The following is a 21,579-nucleotide window of genomic DNA, read 5'->3' as shown; positions in this document are numbered from 1 at the left end:
ATATGTTATGTGGAAAATATGGGTGCAAATAGATAAAGATTAGATACTAACAGGCAAAATTTAGAATAGCTAGTTAGGGTTCAGGGTTATAAGTGACTATTTTTCCTTTTACAAAATGACATTCTAAACTGCTGTTGCGTTATTGTTTCCCTCTTTTAAATGGTGAGATAATACAGTTTGGGGCCATTATAAGACAAAAAGATTATCCTGGAAATGTGAACACACAGTTTAGGATTACTTTATAAGAGTGGAGATGATGACTTTGGAATTGCTACAGTAGTCTGCATTCCTTGTATAGGCATTCAGTTCATACTACCCTTATCTTTAAAAAAAAAAAATCCTCATTCAGTCATGTTCTGACAAACTGTTAAATCCAAGCAAGTCTAATTTTTAATAATTATAAACAAAAATGACCTATAGGTTGTAGATATTCAGATATACTATAAGACTGGAATGGACTAAAAGAGAAATAATTATTAACAAAAAGGAGAAAGAAGTAGTCATAATCAGATCTATTAATCCAAATAAATACTGTATGATATTTTGATATTATTTTTTAAAATCTTCCTTACACCATATTTTTATTTTAAAATCCAACATTTTAAAATGTTATCACTCATTCTATATTTATTAATTTGTGACATGGATATAAATAATAATATTCTATGATTATAAACGTTGAACTCATGCTGTGTGGTTCAATGCATACCTATTAGTTATTTGCAACAGAGAAAAAAAACTAATAATGGATACATGATTTATTTCATGAGTAGAATAAAACTATTTTTCCTGAAATTATATCTTTTCTAAAATAATGTGAAAGAGCTGTAAATGGGAAAGAAATGAAGGCTTTACATGTATAAGTCACCTTGTCATTTCCTCTGCGGCCCTGTCATCATCTGGAACATGCAATTGCCCTGAACTTTCATTCTCAAGAAAATTTGCAAATAATCTTTATACCAAAAAATGAGAAATCATTCCTTCCATCCACACCACCAAAAAAACATCATACATGAAAATTTCTATGTCAGTGATCAAGTGAGGGGTATTATAATTTAGTGCTTACACAAGGAATAGAGAGAAAGGAAACTGAGTTTGACGTATGACTGCCTAACCCGGAGAAACTAGGTCCTGCAAAGAAGGAGCCCTTTTGTAAGAAACACACACACAACCAGTTAGAAGGAAATGTTATTATTAAATACACAAGGGTGCCAAATCTGCTCATGTATACTAAGCATCAAAATAACATTCTGAGCATAAAAGATTTAGAAAGAAAAAGAACCATGGCTCTGGAATGAGCAGTCAATAATATGACAACTATAAAAGGCTTACTTTGGAATTCAGAGATCAAAAAGGAGCTGTAGTCTTTGCAGCTCCATTAGGAATTAGACCCAAACTACTTCTTTTTTTTTTTTTTTATGACAGTATTCAACTGTGCACTTTAGATCTTCCCAACAGAAAGTCTAATGAGCCCTGTGGAGGCCATTCTACCTGCCAAGAAAATAATCCATCCTCCAAAAGCCCCAGCAACAATATTCCTCAATGTTCAGAAAAAGTGCTGAAATGTTGTCATTCAAAAGACTCTCTACAATCCTCTCTGGCAAACCTAGAGAATTTAATGAGTGAAAAGCCAAAGTATACAAAAGAATCATCATCTCCAGATTTAGAAAGATAAAAAAAAAAAAAGCCAGTGCTATACGTCAGAAAATTAACTACTGACTGTAAAAATGACCTTCCTGGAGTGTCAAACAATGCCTGTCATGACTTCTCAAATTACCCCAGCAGGAAGGCCCAGTCACTGAGGAGAGGCCACAGTGCACTGATTCACTGCCCCGCTAATGTGCAACCTGTTCTTAACATTCTTATTTCTATTTCATTTTGGAAATATATTTTAAGACTAAATAATCCTTAGGCTAGTGAGTGAGCAAATCTGGTAACAAGAGTGTTGCCAAGAAGAAAGCTGTCTTTAAAAAAACCGAAATTCTACTCTTTTCTCCCATCTTTTTATATTACTCATTGGCTATTGTCCTCTTCTTTTCTCTTCAAACATCAGTATAATTTCTATTTTCACATTAAGTAAATAGATAAGATACCCTCTGAAGCCTATGGAAATCAACATTTCTGACCGACCCTGAAGTAAGGTCTTTCTAGAAGATTGGTAGGAAAAAAAAAAAAAAAAAAAGACATGTAACAGTAAGTAAGGCACCATATCTGCCCTCAAAGAGCTATATTATAGTTGCTATTCAGACAAGTATGTTGAGGTTACGGTATAGGATATTAACCACTGTAATAAGGCAGCAACAGAGACTTAAAATAGCATCTGAAGTGTATACCAAATTTAGTCTTGGAGAATTGGAGAATGTTTCTGGAGGAAACGATGATTCAGCTGAGACCTGAAAAAGGTGAGAGATTGCCCTCTGAATGTTCTACCCTTTGATTACACAAGAAAGAATTTGGAAGATCAAAGCTGAGATTTTAGCTGGAAAGTCACTTAGGATGTTGGCATCTTTTTAAAAATTTTTTAATTTATGATAGCCACAGAGAGAGAGAGGGAGAGAGGCAGAGACACAGGCAGAGGGAGAAGCAGGCTCCATGCACGGGGGCCGGACGTGGGACTCGATCCCGGGTCCCCAGGATCACACCCTGGGCCAAAGGCAGGCGCTAAACCGCTGCGCCACCCAGGGATCCCAAGGATATTGGCATCTTGATTGTCTCTTCTCTGAGGCTAGTTTTGCCAATCTAGTGAGGATAAGAATGTGTCAAATCAACTGATTAAAATGGGTACAAAATGATAAAATGTTGCTATACTTTTTATTAATTATAGAAGCTTACATGGTGTGGTAGGCTATCTTTAAGATGGCTTCTGAAGATTCCTGCCTTCTGGTATTTACTCTCTTGTGTAATCCTCTTCTCCTTAAGTATGGCCTGGATTTATTGACTCCATTGTAAAGATAGACTATGATGGACATTATGATATATCATTTCCAAAGTTAAGTGATAAAACAACTGGATCTTCTTTTTTGGGGCCAGTTCTCACCCCCACTCTTCCTTGGGTTCATGACACTGGAGGAAGTGAGCTGCCATGTAAAGAGGTAGCTCTGGGAAAAGGACCCACAGCTCCGGGCCAAGGTCAACAATAACCATAGAAGTGAGTTTGGAAATGGATGACATTCCTGCACCTCCTCAATTGGAACTTCAGATGAGACCACAGCTCTGACCAATAGCCACCTAATTAAAGACTATGAGCCTAATGTAACCTGCTAAGCTTTGCCTGGACTCTTGACAGGCTTATTAAATACCTTGAGGTTTCCACTGAAACTACAGGGAGGTCACAGATTAGAAAAAAAGAACATGACCAGAACTAAGGGATACATTATAAGATTAAGGGCAAAACTAAAATAGTTCCTTCCTAATAATGTGTAAAGTGAACCTCCATAAGCTGATTACTTTTCATTTACTTTTTTCTATGCCTCTGTGTTCTCAAACTTTTCTAAAATAATCTTATGTTTATTATCAGCCCCAAAAAATCATTAAATATTTAAAAAGACAAATTATTTAAAAAATTGTTTCTCTTGTGGGAAAGCTGGATTGGAATATCATGAATACTGATGCTTATGAGTATGAAACAGTTAAGACTTGAAAAAAGAATAAATAAATAGGATAAAAAATGCAAGTGGGCATGAATACATTTAGAAGGTACATATATAATAAATTGGAATTTTGAGTTAGTCAAGGTGGAGATTACAATCTATAGCTATTAAAAACTATCATTAAAATATCCTCTTAGGTCAGATGAGAGAGTGTTGCAAAGTAAAAATCTGGATAAAAATGCAGTGTTATTTTTTAACTGAGAATCGTGAATCATGGTAGTTTATAAAAGAATATATATCCTCATTCTAGATGACAAGTATATTAGCCAGACACTATCTGGCACTTTTACTCAGAGAATGAGGTCATGGCAAGGGATGTGTTCTGTTGACAACAACCAGTATTCAAAAATGTTGACCTTTACTAATCAAAATTGAATTCTACCTAGAATTCGTGGACTTGGAAATCAATGAGAGCAAATATTTCTCAGCTTCTAACTGGATCTCCTTCTTCACTGTACTTGTATGAGATTATGATCTGCCAAAACAAATATTTGGTGTAATTTATGTATAAGAGCAGTATATTTTTACATAAATTAAGAAGAAAAGCACACCATTGCAACATTATACTGAAATAACCATAAACATTTTTAGTAATACAGAGTATTTTAATAATATTATGCATACCAACTTGAAGGTTTGTAACTGAGGACTTTGTTCCCCCTTTTAGCCATGCTTTTTCTTTTTTTTGTTTTGTTTGTGTGTGTGTGTGTGTGTGTGTGTGTGTGTGTTGTTTTTGGTTTTGTTTTGTCCAATGTGGTATGCCTATAAGGAGAGTGGAATGATGAAATCACTAATAATTTAATAATGTAGCATATGACTTTTATAAGAAAACAAATGACAGATTCTTTTTCTTTTAAAAAATACATGCAGATTATTTGGGGAGTAAGAGTCATGGATGCCTTGCTTCTCCCTGCTTTATCCATCCTCAGATTGCTCATACTCTCTGAGTCAGCATGGACTTTACAGATGTGTGTTAGAAAATTCTAAATGAAGTCCTTATCGACTGAACTGAGAGATGTCATAATAGAATAATATAATACTCAACTGATATACTATAGAATCTAGAAGTATCTTCTAGATCTTCAGTCTTCTTATTTTTTCCAATGAGGAAACAGAGACCCAGAGAAGTTAATGATTTGGCCAATGTCTTATACCCCAAAAAACGGGAATAGAACCTTGATCTCACTTGACACCCAGCTTGAATTCATTAAATAATAATAATAATAATAACAGTAAATCAAATAACTTGCCTTTTGGAGATGCCTTATAGTTTACACAATATTTTACATTTCATCTTATGTAATCCTTTGGGGTAGGAGAATGGTGTTGTTTTTATTTTATAGACAAAGTGAGGCTCAGATTCTTTATAAACAAAGGTACTGGGAGATCCACTGCATAGACTCAGATCAATATTTAATTTGTCTATTGAGCAATTAACATGGACAAGGCATTACATTAGATACGTAGTTTCACTCCCTGCTACATATCAGAATCATGTGAGTAGTTTTTTTTTTTTTTTTTTTTTTTTTTTAAATTTTATTTATTTATTTATGATATTCACACAGAGAGAGAGAGAGAGAGGCAGAGACATAGGCAGAGGGAGAAGCAGGCTCCATGCACAGGGAGCCCGACGTGGGATTCGATCCCGGGTCTCCAGGATCGCGCCCTGGGCCAAAGGCAGGCGCTAAACCGCTGCGCCACCCAGGGATCCCGATGTGAGTAGTTTTTAAAGCACATCCATACCTTAACCAAACCCCTAGGGAGTGATATTTAGTTTGAAAAGCAGTATTTTTAGAAAAATTCCCAGAGGATTCTATGTGAAACCATATTGAGAACCACTGTACTAAAAGAAAAAACATGTGCCTGTGCATTCAACAACTATTTATTGTATGGTTATTATGTGTCAAGAATTGTTCTAAGTGCTGAACATGCCACAGTAAATACCACAAAAATATCTGTCCTCTTTGAATTTACATGCTGGTGGGAGACACAAATAATAAAACCGATATAATATTGAATTCGGAGATAAGTAAAACTGGAAAAATGAAACCAAAACCAAGGAAGGGGAATAGAAAAGGAGATAAATATTGCCATTTTGAATAGGGTAGCATTTGAACAAAGACCTGAAGGAGATGGGAGAGAGAAAAACATCATGCTGATATTTTTGAATAAAGTCTTCTGGACAGAATGAAAACCAAGTGCAAAAGCTTTGAAGCTGGATCATGCCCAGTGTACTGTAGGAACAGCAAGGAGGCATTGGTAGGAGCCAATTTAGTGAGGGGAAAAGTAATAGGAAATGAAGTAGGAATGGGGAATAGATAATGTAGGACTTTGTGTATCATTGTAAGAAATTTGGATTTTATATAACAAAGATGGAAAGCCAATGGAATATTTTGGGCTGGGGAGTAATAAGATCTGATTTTCACTTTAAAAAGATCACGATGTATAGAACAAAAAATGTAAGGTGACCAGGACAGATCTGTACATATGCACAGAAACTGAAGGCCCATTAGGAGGCTCTGCAATGATCCAAGTGAGGGATATCATGATTGAAACCACAGAGATGACAGTGAAGGGGGTGAGAAACAACTGGATTCTGAATATATTTTGAAGTTAGAACAACAGAATTGACAACTTGGGGATGTATAAAGAATTTCAATCTAAAATGAAACCAGGGGATGTAGAATGGAAAACCTCACACAAGTGCTCTCAGAAAAACAGGACTTAATGACTGAGAAACTGATATCCTGTAAATGCCCAATTTACAAAAAATTTATCATACTTAGAATTTTCTAAAAATGATAGGGAACTGATCAGGGGTTGCCTCATATTAGCCTTGGAAGGTTTTGGTTATGGTTTACAGAGGCAAGAGCAAGAGATGACCCAGGTTGAGTTGGTTTCACAAAACCAACTGAACTGAACTTTTGTTTGTATGACTGGACTGGTGTTGTCTGCTTGGGAAATGTTTAAAGCTGGTCTCCATTTGTTTTGATTTTAACACACTTTACTGATGTCTCCCCTCTTTACGTTCCCTGCCCATAAATACAGTCTAGCCCTAAACTTTAGCAGGCTCACCTGTACCTTGCTACAGTTTGTCCCCAAATGCAATCCCTCTTCTATTCCCAAACAAGCTAAACTTTTTGAGGTAGCCTCAGTTTACCGCTTTAGGTTGGCAGATGTGTGGCTTAAAGTAGTGATACTAGCCCAGGATGATGCCCAATTTGGGGCCTGAGGGACTGGGATTTCAGAGCACTCAATAGTAAAACCTCAGAATACATGAAACAAAACTGATTAAACCAAAAGTAGACAAATCCACAATTACAGATAGAGAGTTAACATTCTTCTAACAATAATTGATAGAGCAAGTAGACCAAAAAATCAATAAGGACATAGAAGGTTTTAGCAACTTGACCCAATTAATATTTGTAGAACATTACAGCAAGCTGCAGAAAACCAACTTGTCTAATGCACGTGGAATAGGATCATCTGCTGGAGTATTGGTCTAGATAAAGTTCAAATGATTTAAATCTTAATAGATGTTTGCTGACTTCAGTAGAATTAAATTAAAATCAATAATGGTAAGACATCTAGAGAACCCCTAAATATTTAGATATTTAAACACTAATTTCTAAATAATTTATGAGCTAATTATTTTAACATTACCCATAGAAATACATACAAAACTTCTTAATTAGCAAATTAAATTCATCAACACTTACAAGAGGTGATATGTCATGAAAAAGTGAAGTTTATTCCAGGAATATAAGATTAGATTATGTTCAAAAGCCAATCAGTGTAATTCTTCATGTTGACATAATAAATGAGAAAAATCTTATGATCATTTCAATAGATGCAGGAAAACAATTTTGAAAAATTTATTACCTAAGTCATGATTTTTTAAAAAGTCTCAGCTAGCCAGGAATGAAAGGGAATTTTCTCAATCTGATAAAGATCATCTATGAAAACTCTATAATTAACATCATATTTAATGAAGAACTAAAAAATGCTTTCACCCCAAAGTTAGGAACACTGAACTTTCACTCAACGTTGTACTGGAGGTTCCTAGCCAATGCAGTATGGCACCAAAAAGAAACACAACTATAAAGATTGGCAACAAACAAGTAATGCTACCTTTATTCACAGGCAATATGATTGGTTATCTTAAACTGCATTTCACACATATGCACACACACACAAACCAGTAAGTGTGGTCGATTTACAAAAATACATTTTATTCCTGTATGCTAGCAGTAATCAATGAGAAAATGAACTGTAAGAACACCTTTTCCAATACTGTCTAACAATGTAGAATACATAGGATTAACTTTAACAAAAGAAATGCAAGTCTTATATGCTGAAAACTGCAAGACAGACTTGGAAAGATTGTGTTTATGGAATAGAAGACTCAGTATCATTTAGATATCAATTCTCCCAACTGATTCACAGAGTCACTGTAATGCCAAACAAAATCTCAAAATTATTTTTCATAGAATATGAGATCATAAATTTTATATGAAAATGAGTAAGGCTTAGCATAACCGAAAGAATCTTGTAAAAGAACAAATTTGGAAGACTTGCTATATGACTTCAGTATATGTTTTTTGACATTCTTTCCATTATTGTTCTCCCCTCTCAGAAGGAAATTAAATTACAATTCTCCGGAAAGAGAGAAATTACATCTTAAGTAATAAGATTTTGCCAGGTAAGTTTGAAATTTGGTGTTATTCACCAATGTAAATCCAAGATTTTTTCACTCCATAACCAAGAACCAATTTTCACCAGGGGTAATACCTTCGTTGAGAACACATTTTAATGAGCTATAGTGATGTGGACAGTATGAGCCTCCTTTAGATGTTCTAGAACAGACAAAATCAATCTGTATGATAATAGATAAAACAGTGGTTACCTATGGTGTGTAGGGTTTGACCCAAAAGGGGGCACAAGCAACTTTCCAGAATGGTTGAAATATTCCATATCTTTATTGGCCTGTCATTATGGGGATGTCCCACTTGTCATATCTCATCAAATTTTGTATATCAAATCACTATATATAAATTTTACACTGCCTAAAATAAAAAATGCTATGAAGATCATAGTTTAATTTAAAAGAATATGTCCTTATATTTGTCATCCAAAATACACAAACAAATTAGGCAATAAGTACATCTTGGAAAGTTACACCCTCTATTCTATATATTACTTTATTGATATCTGGTGACAAAAATATTTTCATTTGCATTTCTAAAAGTTATATGAACATTGAATTAAAAAATGAAGCACGGGATGATGAAAATAAATTTTAATAACTGCCACCCCATTGTTTTTCTACCTTGGTAAGTTGCCTTAAATCTTCTCAGGAAAAGATGTCTTCTAGTTACAAATGCCACATGGCAAAGTACCTCAAAACTTTCCACATTAAAATAACCCTTTTCTTTTTGTTCACACTTTTGTTGCAGGTCAGGAATTTAAGAAGTCCTCACACAGGCAACTTATGCTCAAGGAGTCTCACGTGGTTGCAGTCAGATGTTGCTGGGACTGCGGTCAGATGAAGGACCAACGGGGCATAACGTCCAATATGGCTCACTCAAGTGAATGTGAGTTGCTAGCTGTTCATTGAGCCCTCACTGGCCTGTTGACTAATGTGACCACACGTGGTCTCTCCAGCATAATGGTCTGAGGGTAATAGGACTTCTTAGGCAGCAGTTCAAAGCCCCAAGTACAAGTGTACCAGCGAACAAGACAGAAGCTATGTCATCTTTTCTGATCCAGCCTTGGATGTCATGCAGAGTCACTTCTGCATTCTCTTAGCTACAAGTAAGTCACAAGTGTACCCAGATTCAAGGAGAGAGGACACAGAGTAGACTTCTCCATGGGAGCACTATCAAAGAATTTCCATTCTTTTTTTTTTTTAATTGCCACTGAGGAAAAGAAAATAAATGAATTAAACATGTTTTTTTTTTTTTTTTTTTTTGCTTTGACTTGAAGAGCAGAGATCCATTGAGATCCAGCATATTCTAGCCTGAGTGGAAATTTTTTTTTAATATTTCATTTATTTATTCATGAAAGACACAGAAGGCAGAGACACAGACAGAGGGAGAAGCAGGCTCCATGCAGGGAGCCCGATGTGGGACTCGATCCTGGAACCCTGGGATAATGCCCCAGCCAAAGGCAGATGCTCAACCGTGAGCCACCCAGGCGTCCCTGGAAAATACTTTTGAGAGATTAAGATTTCATCTATAAGTTGAGATCAATGTTATTATATTCATACGATCTCTCTTAGTACTTTCACCTAATCAGTATTGCTATCAATGGAGTAGTTGGGGTGGGGTGGTAAAGATTTGGAACAATTAAGTATAAATATATATTTTTATGATTCAGCAGCTTCTCAGGGATGGAGCTTTAAGTTACTTGTTCATTTACATAGGAGCAGGATTAGGTAAGAACATAGAGCTGTTGAAGATTCTAAATTCAGGGGACTTAAGATTCTCTTTTTTAAAAAAACTTTTTGAGTAGAGTTGACACACATTACGTTAGTTTCAGGTGTACAATATAATGATTCAGCTTCTCTCCCTGTAATGCTGTCCTCACCACAAACGTGGCTCCCGTCTCTCAGCATACAACGCTATTACAATGTCATCGACTATATTCCCTTTATCCCCGTGACTTATTCATCCCACAACGGAAGGCTGTACCACCTCAAAATATGAAATGCTTCATGAATCTGTGTGTCACCCTTGTGGGGGCCATGTAAATCTTTGTGTTGTTCCAATTTTAACATACATGCTGCTGAAGTGAGCACAGGATGATTGTTTTCTACCCATTTATATATACACTCATGAAGAATTCATGCATTTATTGGGAAATTTTCACTTCTTTTTCTAGAAAGCAAGAGGAAGTTGCCTAACTGGGATGGCCAGTCTTTAATTCTATGATTTCAACTCCCTGTTGTGAGAGATTCCTGGAAAGGGGTATCAAGACCCTTTTGCAGGAAGGAAGCCAGCTCTGATGCCTGAGTGGTGGTCATGAAGGATGCCTGTGATGGGACAAAGAACCCAATAATTTAATGCCAAATAGTCACGCTTGAGAGGAAAAGCTCAGCTCCGTGACATGTTTGCAGGTTTTCTTTCAACTGTGCCAAACCCTCTCATCCCGTAACGGGATGTGGACTGACTGCCCATGGAGGCAATGAGTACTACAGATATGTAGTTTTCATACAATTATTTATGTCAGCCTCTGGAAACATGTTGAATTGAGGTAGGTGGTAGGGTATCTAGAAGTTTGGTCTTTATCTCAACTTCACTATTGATTTTGGAATAAAGCCTGGGAAAATGCTTACTTATGACCACCTGGATTTCTTCTTTCAAGAGGAATTTTATGGTAGACTAGAAATTTATTTGTTAGTTTTCTTGGCTCTGACGTGATAATGTCTTTGGTAAATATGAAGCCATATTACTCTACTGCACAAGAAAAAAATGATAGAATCTGAAATGGTTCTTCTCAGACTCATTTTTCAAACAGATCTCCTGGTTTAGTTGGAAACGAATGACTTACACACCGGCAATGTGTTGGAAAACTGTTACTTTATGATCGTGTGCGAAAGTAAATGAGGTGTCAGGTAAGCCAATCAATCAGCTCTGTAAAGCATCATCTGTTCTCAGTAATGAATAGTTTCTCTCAACATTTGGTTAATTTTTCTTGCTGTGATCTAAAAAGTCTTTCTTGAATCTAAACTACAGAGTGATATAGGGAACTAGGGGTCATTTACAATGATGTCACCTTGCAGCTCTACCTGCCTTTGAAGTTGGGTTTGGGGTTACTATATGCTTTTAAAAGTTCCTGCTTCAGTGATTACTTTGCCACTAGCTGGTGTTTCATCTCTACATTTCTGGATCAAAAATGTGGAGTCTCTGGGGAACCTCAGACTGCTGGACCAATCCTTGCTTGCAAGGGATGCCTCCTTCCTCTTTATGTCATTGAACTGGGAGCCCCAGCACTAGAATGATAAAGAGGCTCAGAATACTGGAGCAAAAGAAAGATTTGAGTCATTGAACATTAAAATCCTCTGATTTGCCTCTCAGGTAATAGAGGCCAAGAGTTCATAAGTGATTTTTCCAAAGTCACACCTTCCATCTCCAGACTCAGCAACCAATCCCCCTCCCATTGAGCTCATCTGTTATAAAAAAAAAAAATTAAAGCAATTTGGAAAGCCAGCACTAAAAAGTGTGATGACCATGAAAGTATAATACTACTCTTTCTATTCCTGTTAGTTTCTAGTCCCTAGAAACAAAATATTTTGAATATTTGGAGCTCTTGGGATAAATTACTGGTTAAATTACTGGTTAAAGCTCTCCTGACTGTGATAATCTCTTTCATTTGTTTTGTTTTGCCTTTTACTACTGGACAGAGGATTCATTCTTAAACCTTAAATTTTCTTCCTTGCAATTTATAAACTGTCCTGTAGATCTTCCCTATTGGTAAGAAGTCTTCTTTTTTCCTGCCATGGAAATGGTAACCTTTCACTAAGTGTCTGAGCCCATTTAGGTAGGCCCCTGGTTTATTGCCCAAACCTGTACCTTCCTTAATACATAAACCTTTAGCTGTAAGAGACAAACAGCATTAGATAAATTAGACTTGTCTCATTTGACCTAGCAAATAGAGCAGCTAGCCATTTGATGCAACTTCTAAAACATTATCTCCTATGAGCAACTGCATCACTGTCATTATTTTTGATATGCCAATTTTCATGTATTAGTAGTTACCTTTTTGTACTAAATTATAGTGCTCATATTTTTCTTTGATGAACTTTAATGGAATATTTAAATAGCTTTAGAACTTGAATCAATACTGAATATTTTAAGGAGACCCTACCATTAAATGTGAAAATATTCTATAAAGCAAAAGCAGCACATAGAACTTTCATGTGTTCCTTCAATATCATTTGACCCACAGCCCTAGCATTTGTGGATAAAATCACAGACATCTTTTTTTTAAATCATTATTAATAGAAAATAACATTTGAAAGGATACAAGTGAGGAAACCCTTCAGCCACAGCAAGTTTATGCCACACTGTGATTTCATCACTAATTAGGGATATTTAAAAAGAAACAACTACATTGTTAAATTACACAACTTCAAGAATTTACTAGTGAAATCAGAGTAATCTCTGCCCTTCTGTTATGAGGACATAATTTTAATAAGAAATTAACACAGTGAATTATTTTCAAATTGAATTCAAGCCTGTTTAAGTCCTCTAGGAAAGCATTTTCTGTTGACTGCCTTTAATATGGAACAGTTGGCTCACAGATAAATTAATGCTAGTCGGTGCACATTTCCCTTTGGATAGATTTTTTCCCCCCAGCCTGAGACCAGCCATCAACCATTTGGTTGGGTTTATTAGTTCTTCGAAAATGCTTTCACAACCTGGAAGGTTTCTTACATACACTGTACGATGTGTATTGCATTTCAATGTATGGCGTTCTCAGCAATGGAATTTGGAAACTCTCGTTGTGTAGCAGCAAATTGTACAGAAGTGCTGCTGACCTAGCTAGTTTGGGGAAAGATCTTCTGAAAAGCGAAGTGCTGCTACTGTATGCTACCTTTGTTTTACTGATCCTTTACTAAGCAAAACCACAAAAATAGGAAAATGCCATCATACCTCCTAAGATCAGACCCAATGCACTCCAGGGATTTATATGTGTTACTGAAGAATGGTTGCACCAAGTAATTATATTCTATCTTGTTCGTAGCCTCAGTCTACCAAGGATGAGTGGAAATAAAACTATGTCAAAATTCTTCAACCATAAACTTAAATTCTTGCTTTAAATTATAACTCTGGAATCCTGTAACATTAATCAGGTTCCTGAAATAGGGCTTAATAGTATTTCCCTTCACTCCTATTTCTTTCCTGCCTCTACCACCAAGTAGGAGTTTCTACCCTTTATTATATGGCAGATAATAGGTTTAAAAGTGCTCAGAACTCCAGAGTTCTTTTTGGAGCCTTGAGAATGGCTGGTTTCACATCCAACTATACCCCATAATTCCTCCTCATCCTGGGCTCACTCCATTTTGTCACTGTATATAGATGTATCTCTGTGACAGATAAAGCAAAGCTACATCTTCCACTTTCAGAGTATGAGTTGGGAGTTCTTCTGGGCCAGAAACTATTTTCTAGACTTTTTGCATCCAGGTCAAATGATTTCATCAATGAGACATGAACTGAAGTGGAATGGTGCCTTTTGGATCTGGGTTTTTGAAAAGTAGTTATGCTTCTCCAGTCTCCCTCACACTCTCTTCCTTTTCCTTTCTGCTGGCGGGAGGCAGATGACACTGAGGTCCTGAGGGAATCCAGAGCCCCAGGCAGAAGGAGTCTAGTTGCCTGAAAGACACATTTGTCAAACAGGAACAGGCACCTTGGACTTTTGCATGAGTGGGAAAGAACCTTGTATGGGGGCAAGCCATGGAAATTTGGTGGTTTCTTTGTTACAGCAGCTGGCATTTTCTAAATGTAAGAGTTTCATATGCTTTTTTGATTTTACTAAGGAATCAGGGCTGCCCAGGTGGCTCAGTGGTTTAGCGTCGCCTTCAGCCCAGTGTGTGATCCTGGAGTCCTGGGATTGAGTCCCACGTCGGGCTCCCTGCATGGAGCCTGCTTCTCCCTCTGCCTTTCTCTCTCTCTCTCTCTCTCTCTCTCTCGTTCTTTGTGTCTCTCATGAATGAGTAAATAAAAAAATATTAATTAAAAAAATCAAACTGACTTGTTCACTTTTGAAACTTCTTATATGCCCAACTCCTACTCAGTGTCCTAGCAGTGTTTTCATATTCAATGTGTAACAATAAAACTATCTCTTACGGAGTTCTTGTTATGTGTTCATCACTATGCTAAGAGATTTTCATATATCTATACGATCATCTTTATATCCTATTACAAAATCGTTACAAGAGAGCATGAAGAATTGTAACCTCTCCAAGAACACAGATTGTATAGCTTGCTCAGGGTCATACAGTTAGTACAAGTTTAAAACCATAATATCTAAGTTTAACACATTTCTTTTACACTAAATTAAGCTATTATCTTTGCAAATTTCATCTACTGGAGACTTTCTCTGGGCCATCTATGTACGTTGCAGAAATCATCTCTTTTAATCTTCAAGCATATGCGGAAGCTACTTAAGAGACAAGACTTTTATAGGTTGTGTCCACTTAAGCATTTTTTTGAGCACTTGCACTGTCAACAGTTTTATGATATGTGAAATACAAAGCTCATAGGATTATTGACTATTTTACAGAGTAGTTGGGTGGTCAAATGCTGACATAAACACAACTGAAGAACACACACAAGTCAGAGTGGAACATTAAAATCAAGATAACCTGTAACTTGGATATTCAAAACTTAACTAGAAAGAGATTGTGTTAGTTTGTTAGGGCTTAGACAACTGGGTGGCTTAAGCAACAGGAATCTATTGTCGCACAGTTCTGGAGGCTATAAATCTGTGATTAAGATGTCATCAGGGTCACTTTCCTCTGAGGGCTCAGAGAGAAAATCTGTTCTGTGCCTCTTGCCCAGTCTCTGGTGGTTGGCTGGCAATTTTTGCTCTTCCTCGGCTTGTAGAAACCTCACCTTGATCTCCACCTTCATCAACACCTTGTGTGTGTATCGTTCTCTTAATTTACCTTTTTAAATCAGGATTCCTGTCATATTGGATTAGAGCCTACCCTAATGACTTCATTGTAACTTGATTACCTTTCTAAAAAGCCTGTCATCAAATAAGGTCACATTCTGGGGTACTTGGGGTTAGGACTTCAACACATGGATTTGGGTGTGAGGGACATAATTCAGATTATAACAGATTATCCATGTGTTCACTTAAAATATATTACTGCTATGCATCTACTGAGTGCCAGGCACTGTTTGAGATGGGGTGGGGGTAACAGATAAGGTCCTGCTCGAATGGCATGCTTTCTCACCTGTACTTGCCCACTCCAAAGTGCTGTGTGCTGCACCCCACTGGATTCCATATGAATTTTCTCAGTATTTTTTTTAACATTTTAATCCCATTTTTTTAAATGGCTAAAAGAGTATGCATATTTTGTGTTCCAAAGCCTGTACAATAAATAAATTCTTCAGCTATATTTAACAAATTAATTTATACCACCTAGAGGTAAATTTGGGATGTTAGAAAAGCTATTGATTTTTTTTCTTTTCTTAGGTCCCCAGCATGACCTTTAGTGAATTAATTTGGGCTGTTTGTTAAATGATATAGCATACAACACGGTAAGCCAATTAACTGTTATTTAACAAGAAAGAGCTAACAAGAATTGATGCACAGTCTGAAAAGATGAGTGTCTTTTAGGAGTTCTCCTAGAAGGAATCAGGAAACGGCCATTTAAACTATGCAGTGCACATACTAACATTTTGATATCAGAAAGTTCTACTAATTTCTAAAGAAAAGAAAAAACCATCTCTCTACTCAGGTGGCCTCCTGGATAGACCAGCAGGACTCAGCACCATCTTGCTGGCGACTGGGTACTAGTAGCAGCTGTTGAATAGTAAGTGTGTTACCCAATGTTGGGGGAGGAGGCAGTTCTGCTGTATTGGGATATTCTTGGAAACCTATTCTCAACCCCACTTTTATTTATTCTTTCTGGGTATCTTCCTTCACCCCTATCTCCCATTTGCTGGGCTAGTTTTCTCATCTTGACAAATTTAAGTTCTCTTTTTTGAGAAATCCTCCCTGATATCCCCAATCCCATATTAGTATCCCTTGCTCTCTACTCCTCTGACACAGTACTTACCCTCATTTAGCCCCCACCAGCCCAAAGAAAAATACCAGCTGGTCTCTTCTACTACACAATGAACTTCTTGAGGATAGGGATTTCATCTTTTTCACTGTGGTAGATCTAGTACCTGTAACATATATTTGTCAAAAGAGAAAAAAATGATAAACCTTTTATCCAGTTATTTTGCTAAGAACAGATTTTTTTAAATTTACACTAGAAAAGCTTAGTATAAAATGAAGAGGCCTAGATATAGAGTGTTTATAATTAAATGGGGGGATTTTTTGCTGTTACTCTGTCATTTGTAGTCAGATGACATTCGAGAAGTCAACCTCGCTGACACTTAGGCTCTTTATGAATAAAATAAAATAAAAACAATAAAATGTCTCAATCACTTCCTAGGAGTGCGGTGATGATCACGTGAGATATGTATGTAAAAACATCTTGTGAAAGGCTATAAAAGTACTCCAAGAAAAAAAAAATTTTTTGAAAAGATCAGTTCCATTTAGTCAGATTGCATAAAATTCACTTATGGAAAGAACAAGTACCCAAAGATCCCCAAATTTACTTTGTTGCCAAAAATGCTCTTCATAAATTTTGCTCTATATCATGGCCAACAAATACTTATGGAATTCCATGCTGGAAACAGAATTTCTCTCATTTGCATTTTGGATGAAAGTGCTAAAGGTCTGGCATTGTCAAATGCCTTTCAAATGCCTTTCCTAATTAAATGATTAAAGTCATTTGAGTCTCTTTATTTTGCAGGAGTGCATTTGTTCAGAATAGAAGCTTGATGTGTTACCCACTAGGCTCAGGGAGGCTTTAGTAACATAAAGTCTTGAAGTCAACCACTGTTTTGACTTCTTGTTTTTCTTTCCTTGTGCCATAATATCAGTTTACTATTTCAGATTCCTATTGCTGCTGGAACAAATTGCCACAAAGTTGTTACAACACAAATGTATCCTCCTACAAAACAGGTCAGAATAAAAGCCAGGTGTCACCAGAATAGCTTTGCTTCTGAAGGTTTCCCTGGGGAATCAGTCTCCTTGTTTTTTTTCTTGCAGCTTCTAGAGTCTGTCTTCATTCCTTGGGTCTTTCCTTGGCAGCACTCCAATCTCAGCACCGTGGTCACATCATCTCCCACATCTCCTTTGACTCTCCTCCCCCTCACAAGCACTCTTGTGAGTCATCAGATGTTAGGCATTGATTCCTGACTGTAGACTAATTATCTAGTAAGTTAACCCTTAAGAACTGCTGAAAAAACAAATTAACAAGAAGGAATGAATGTAGGCAGAATTTTGAGAAAGATGAGCATTTGGCCATTGATTGTTTTTCTTCTTTAATACAGTTTTCTGTCGGATATTTTCCCAGCTTGGAGGGTTCACCTTTCAGAACTCCCTCGGGTGCTTTCAGGATCCACCACACCCCACTTAGTGTGTCACAGGGTATTGACAAATTGCATGCTTCGGTTTTATATTTAGTGTTTTCTGACAGTATAGTTTTCCTACCTTCTGCTTCTAACAGTAGCCAAATGTGCTTTAAACTCTCCCACCATCTCTCCGCTTATCCTCCCCCTGCAAAAGACGAGAGAGAGAGAGAGAGAGAGAGAGAGAGAGAGAGAGAGAGAGAGAGAGAGAGAGAACCTCTGTCTCATCACATGGGAACTAATTTTGTCAAAAGGTGTGAGATCTTCAAAGTTGTGAGTGGTTTGAGGGTTGGTTGAGACTGCCAGAGATGCAGCAGTAACACTTCCTTATGGCACCAAAGGAAGTGTCAAGATGGAGCAGACACTTCAGCAGCCAGAAAAGCAGATTTAGTGACAGCCATTTTCTCCTGGGCTATTTCTAGAAACCAGGATTGTTCCGTCATTAAAAAGAAGTTTAAAACTAGATTCTCCACTGAGGACAATCTTTTTTTTTTGGGGGGGGGTGGTGGTGGTGGATATATTTTAGGATATCTGTCTTCCCTCCTGCGCTTGTAGTACCTCAGGCGCTAGGGTGAGGCGGGGATCCTTCTTGCTCCTATTGTACCTTCTAGACTGTTCTCTTTCCTTTCTAAGCCAACAGATTGTGCCCATATGCAGCCCATGTACCAACCTGTCTGCCAACCAGCATCCCCTTATTCCTTGAAGATGTTCGCTCCTGGCTTGCTGTCATGCTGTCCAACACTACCCTTGTCATAACAGTGAGTAATTTCAATACTCACATGGGTTATTTTCCCATACTCCTAAAATTTCAGTTTTTTAAAAAAAGATTTATTTACTTATTTGTTTGAGAGAGAGAGAGAGAAAGAAAGAGGCAGAGACACAGGCAGAGGGAGAAGCAGGCCCCATGCAGGGAACCCGACGTGGGACCCGATCCCGGGTCTCCGGGATCCCGCCCTGGGCTGCAGGTGGCGCTAAACTGCTGAGCCACCGGTGCTGCCCAAATTTCAGTTTCTTTAATTGCTGTCATTCAATGACTTTTTCCCTCTGAACCACTGCAGACCCTCATTCCCATTAACAGCACCAATCAAGAAATCCCTCACAATCTTAAATCCAAGCACTGTGGTCCCTGAACAGCACCTCTTAGCCGTTCTGCTCACTCCTGCTATTGTTCCCATACTCTTTCAATCCCTTCATAGTTAAAATACATTGATTCCACCAGTTTTTTACTTATTCTTGTGTTCTCCCTCCCCTTTTTAGATTCCCTTTTCAGTCATTATAATCATTTCCTTGAATACACCTTTGCGTATCTTGTATTTCGTTGGCTAAGTCTCAATTCTCCTTAAATCTAAATCTCTGTCTACCTTATCCCTGTACCGGCTCAGGTGAAAATGTCTGGAGAAAAACAAGCATCATGATGATTGATTTCACTTAAGTTCATAGTCAATTACTTTAATTGTCTGTTAGTGCTGCTCAACAATAATACCACATTTCCTGTTCCATTCATTTTCCCATTCTCCCAAATAACTAATTTGTATCTCCTCTTCTCTTCTCACACTTCTGATCGCCAACACTTTCCTCATCTTCCTGACAAAGCAATCAAAAGTGAATTTCCCAGTTCTTGCCATTTCTGTATACTCTGTATTACTCTATGTCCACATTTTATTTTGGGTCCATTTCCTCTTGAATTCATTAGTCAGTCGTTTTTACCCGCACCATTCCCCCTCAGCTAGTCTTTTCCAGGTCACCAGCTGACTTGCATGTTCTGAATCAAAGATCAATTCACAGTTCTCATTTTACTTGACCTGCAAGTAGAAGTTAACAAATTTGATCATTCTCTCCTTCTTGAAACACTCTCACCTGGCTTCCAAAACATCATACTCTTGGTTTTCCTGCCACCTTGTCAGCCACCCCTTGGTTTCCTTTGATGATTCTTTCTCATCTGTCTGGACACTTAATGCTAGGGTGCTTCAGGGATAAGTCTGAACTCTCCTAGTGATCTTAGTATGTAAGCATACAGTATTTCAGATATATATTATTTTATATGTTTCTAAATTGTATATTCTACTTTCAACCTTTCCCTTGAATAACAGACTCATGTGTCCAACTGTCTACTGGACATCTCTAAAATTGAAAATAAGCATCTAAATCTAATATCTGTGATCAAAACTTAGCTCATGCTATTCCCTCTCAAAACTCATTTCTCTTTCAATCTTCCTCCTTTCAGTTAATGGCACCTCCATCTTTTTGCATACTCAGGTTAAAATCTCACATTAATCTTTGACTTCTTTCTTTCCCTTCATCTTTATTTACTTAATACTAAATAAATACTAATAATACTAAAATACTAACACATTAATACTAAATAAATATAAATACATACATACTTTGTATTCATTTATCCACAAATTATGTTGTTTATATCTTCAAATATATTCAGAACCTGACCAATTCTCACATTCTGTTACCACCCACATGATGCCGTCATCTATCACATGGATACATGTGATAACCACCTAAGTGCTCTCCTTGTTTCTGGTCTTTTTCTCTCTCCCTTGTCTAATCTTACACAGAAGTCATATAAATTCAAAATATTTTATAATTCCCAATACAAATAATTCTTTGATCTATAGGTTATTTGTAGGTGTGTTCTTCAGTTTTCATTTATCAGGAGATTTTCTACTTTTCCAAATTTATTTCTAGTTTAAATCCCATTGTTTTCAAGGACCATACTATGTGTGATCTCAATCTTTTAAATTTATGATCTCTTTTGATGAATGGGGCCATGTACACTTGAAAGTAGTATATTTTCTGCAGCTGTTGGGCATAGTGTGCTGTAAATGTCACTTAGGTCAAGCTAGTTAGTGGTGTTCTTCCAGTCTTCTATATCCTTCCTGAATGTCTTGTCTGCTTCATGTATTAATCACTGGGAGAAACATGTGAAAATCTCCAAGTAGGATTGTGGACTTTTTTTTTCCCTCATTTTTTCAGGTACTTCAAAACTGTTATTCAGTAAAATATATTTAAGTTCATTATGTCTTCCTAATGCACTGACACTTATCATTAGGACTTCTCCCTGCGTTAATGCTCATTGACTTGGAATCATACGGCATGCTTTCTTTGTTGAATCATATCTGTGTCCTTATGCTCAAAATAGATTCCTTACAAACAGTGTCTTGTTGAGTCTTTCTTGTTTCCAATCTGGCAAGTCTTTTAAATAGAGTGGCTGAATCTACTCAGATTTATTGTAGTTACTGACATGGTTGGGTTCAAGCTTACTATTTTACTCTTTGCTTTGTATATGTATCCCATCTGTTATGTGTTCTTTTGAAAACAAGTTTTAAAATAACCTTTTATATTTGCCCTTGTATTTAACATTTTCTGTGATCTTCATTATATCCTATAGGTCCAGATTTTCATCTAGAAACATTTCTCTTTAACCTGAGAACTTCCTTTGTATTTGTGTGGCATGGGTTCACTGATGTTGAACACATTAAGAACTTGTTTATCTGAAATGTCTTTACTTTGCTTCTGTTTTTGGATACTTATTTTTGCTGGATATAATTCTAGGTCCTTAGATATGTCAGCAAAGATGTCATTACATTCTCTTTTGGTTTCCATTCCTTCCTGATGAGAAGACAGCATCATTTTTGTTGTTTTACTCATGAATATAATGTGTTTTTGCCCCTTACTGGTTTTAAGATTTTTCTCTTTATCTTTGGTATGCTGTA

The 21,579-nt window shown here is 36.8% G+C and overlaps 1 long non-coding RNA gene and 1 other non-coding gene across 2 annotated transcripts; one reads left to right on the top strand and one right to left on the bottom strand.

Moving 5' to 3' along the window:
- Nucleotides 1–8,769: 8,769 nt before the first annotated feature.
- On the top strand, nt 8,770–10,982 carry LOC119872355. Its single transcript, XR_005360417.1, has 2 exons — nt 8,770–9,244; nt 10,533–10,982. It is a non-coding gene; the product is annotated as an uncharacterized LOC119872355 (long non-coding RNA).
- LOC119872397 lies at nt 10,348–10,449 on the bottom strand. Its single transcript, XR_005361495.1, has one exon. It is a non-coding gene; the product is annotated as a U6 spliceosomal RNA (small nuclear RNA).
- Nucleotides 10,983–21,579: the final 10,597 nt, after the last annotated feature.

The sequence above is a fragment of the Canis lupus genome, chromosome 6 (assembly GCF_011100685.1).
Source record: "Canis lupus familiaris isolate Mischka breed German Shepherd chromosome 6, alternate assembly UU_Cfam_GSD_1.0, whole genome shotgun sequence".
Classification (NCBI taxonomy): domain Eukaryota; kingdom Metazoa; phylum Chordata; class Mammalia; order Carnivora; family Canidae; genus Canis; species Canis lupus.
The sequence above is the reverse complement of the archived record's forward strand: the minus strand, read 5'-3'. Positions and strand labels throughout refer to the sequence as shown.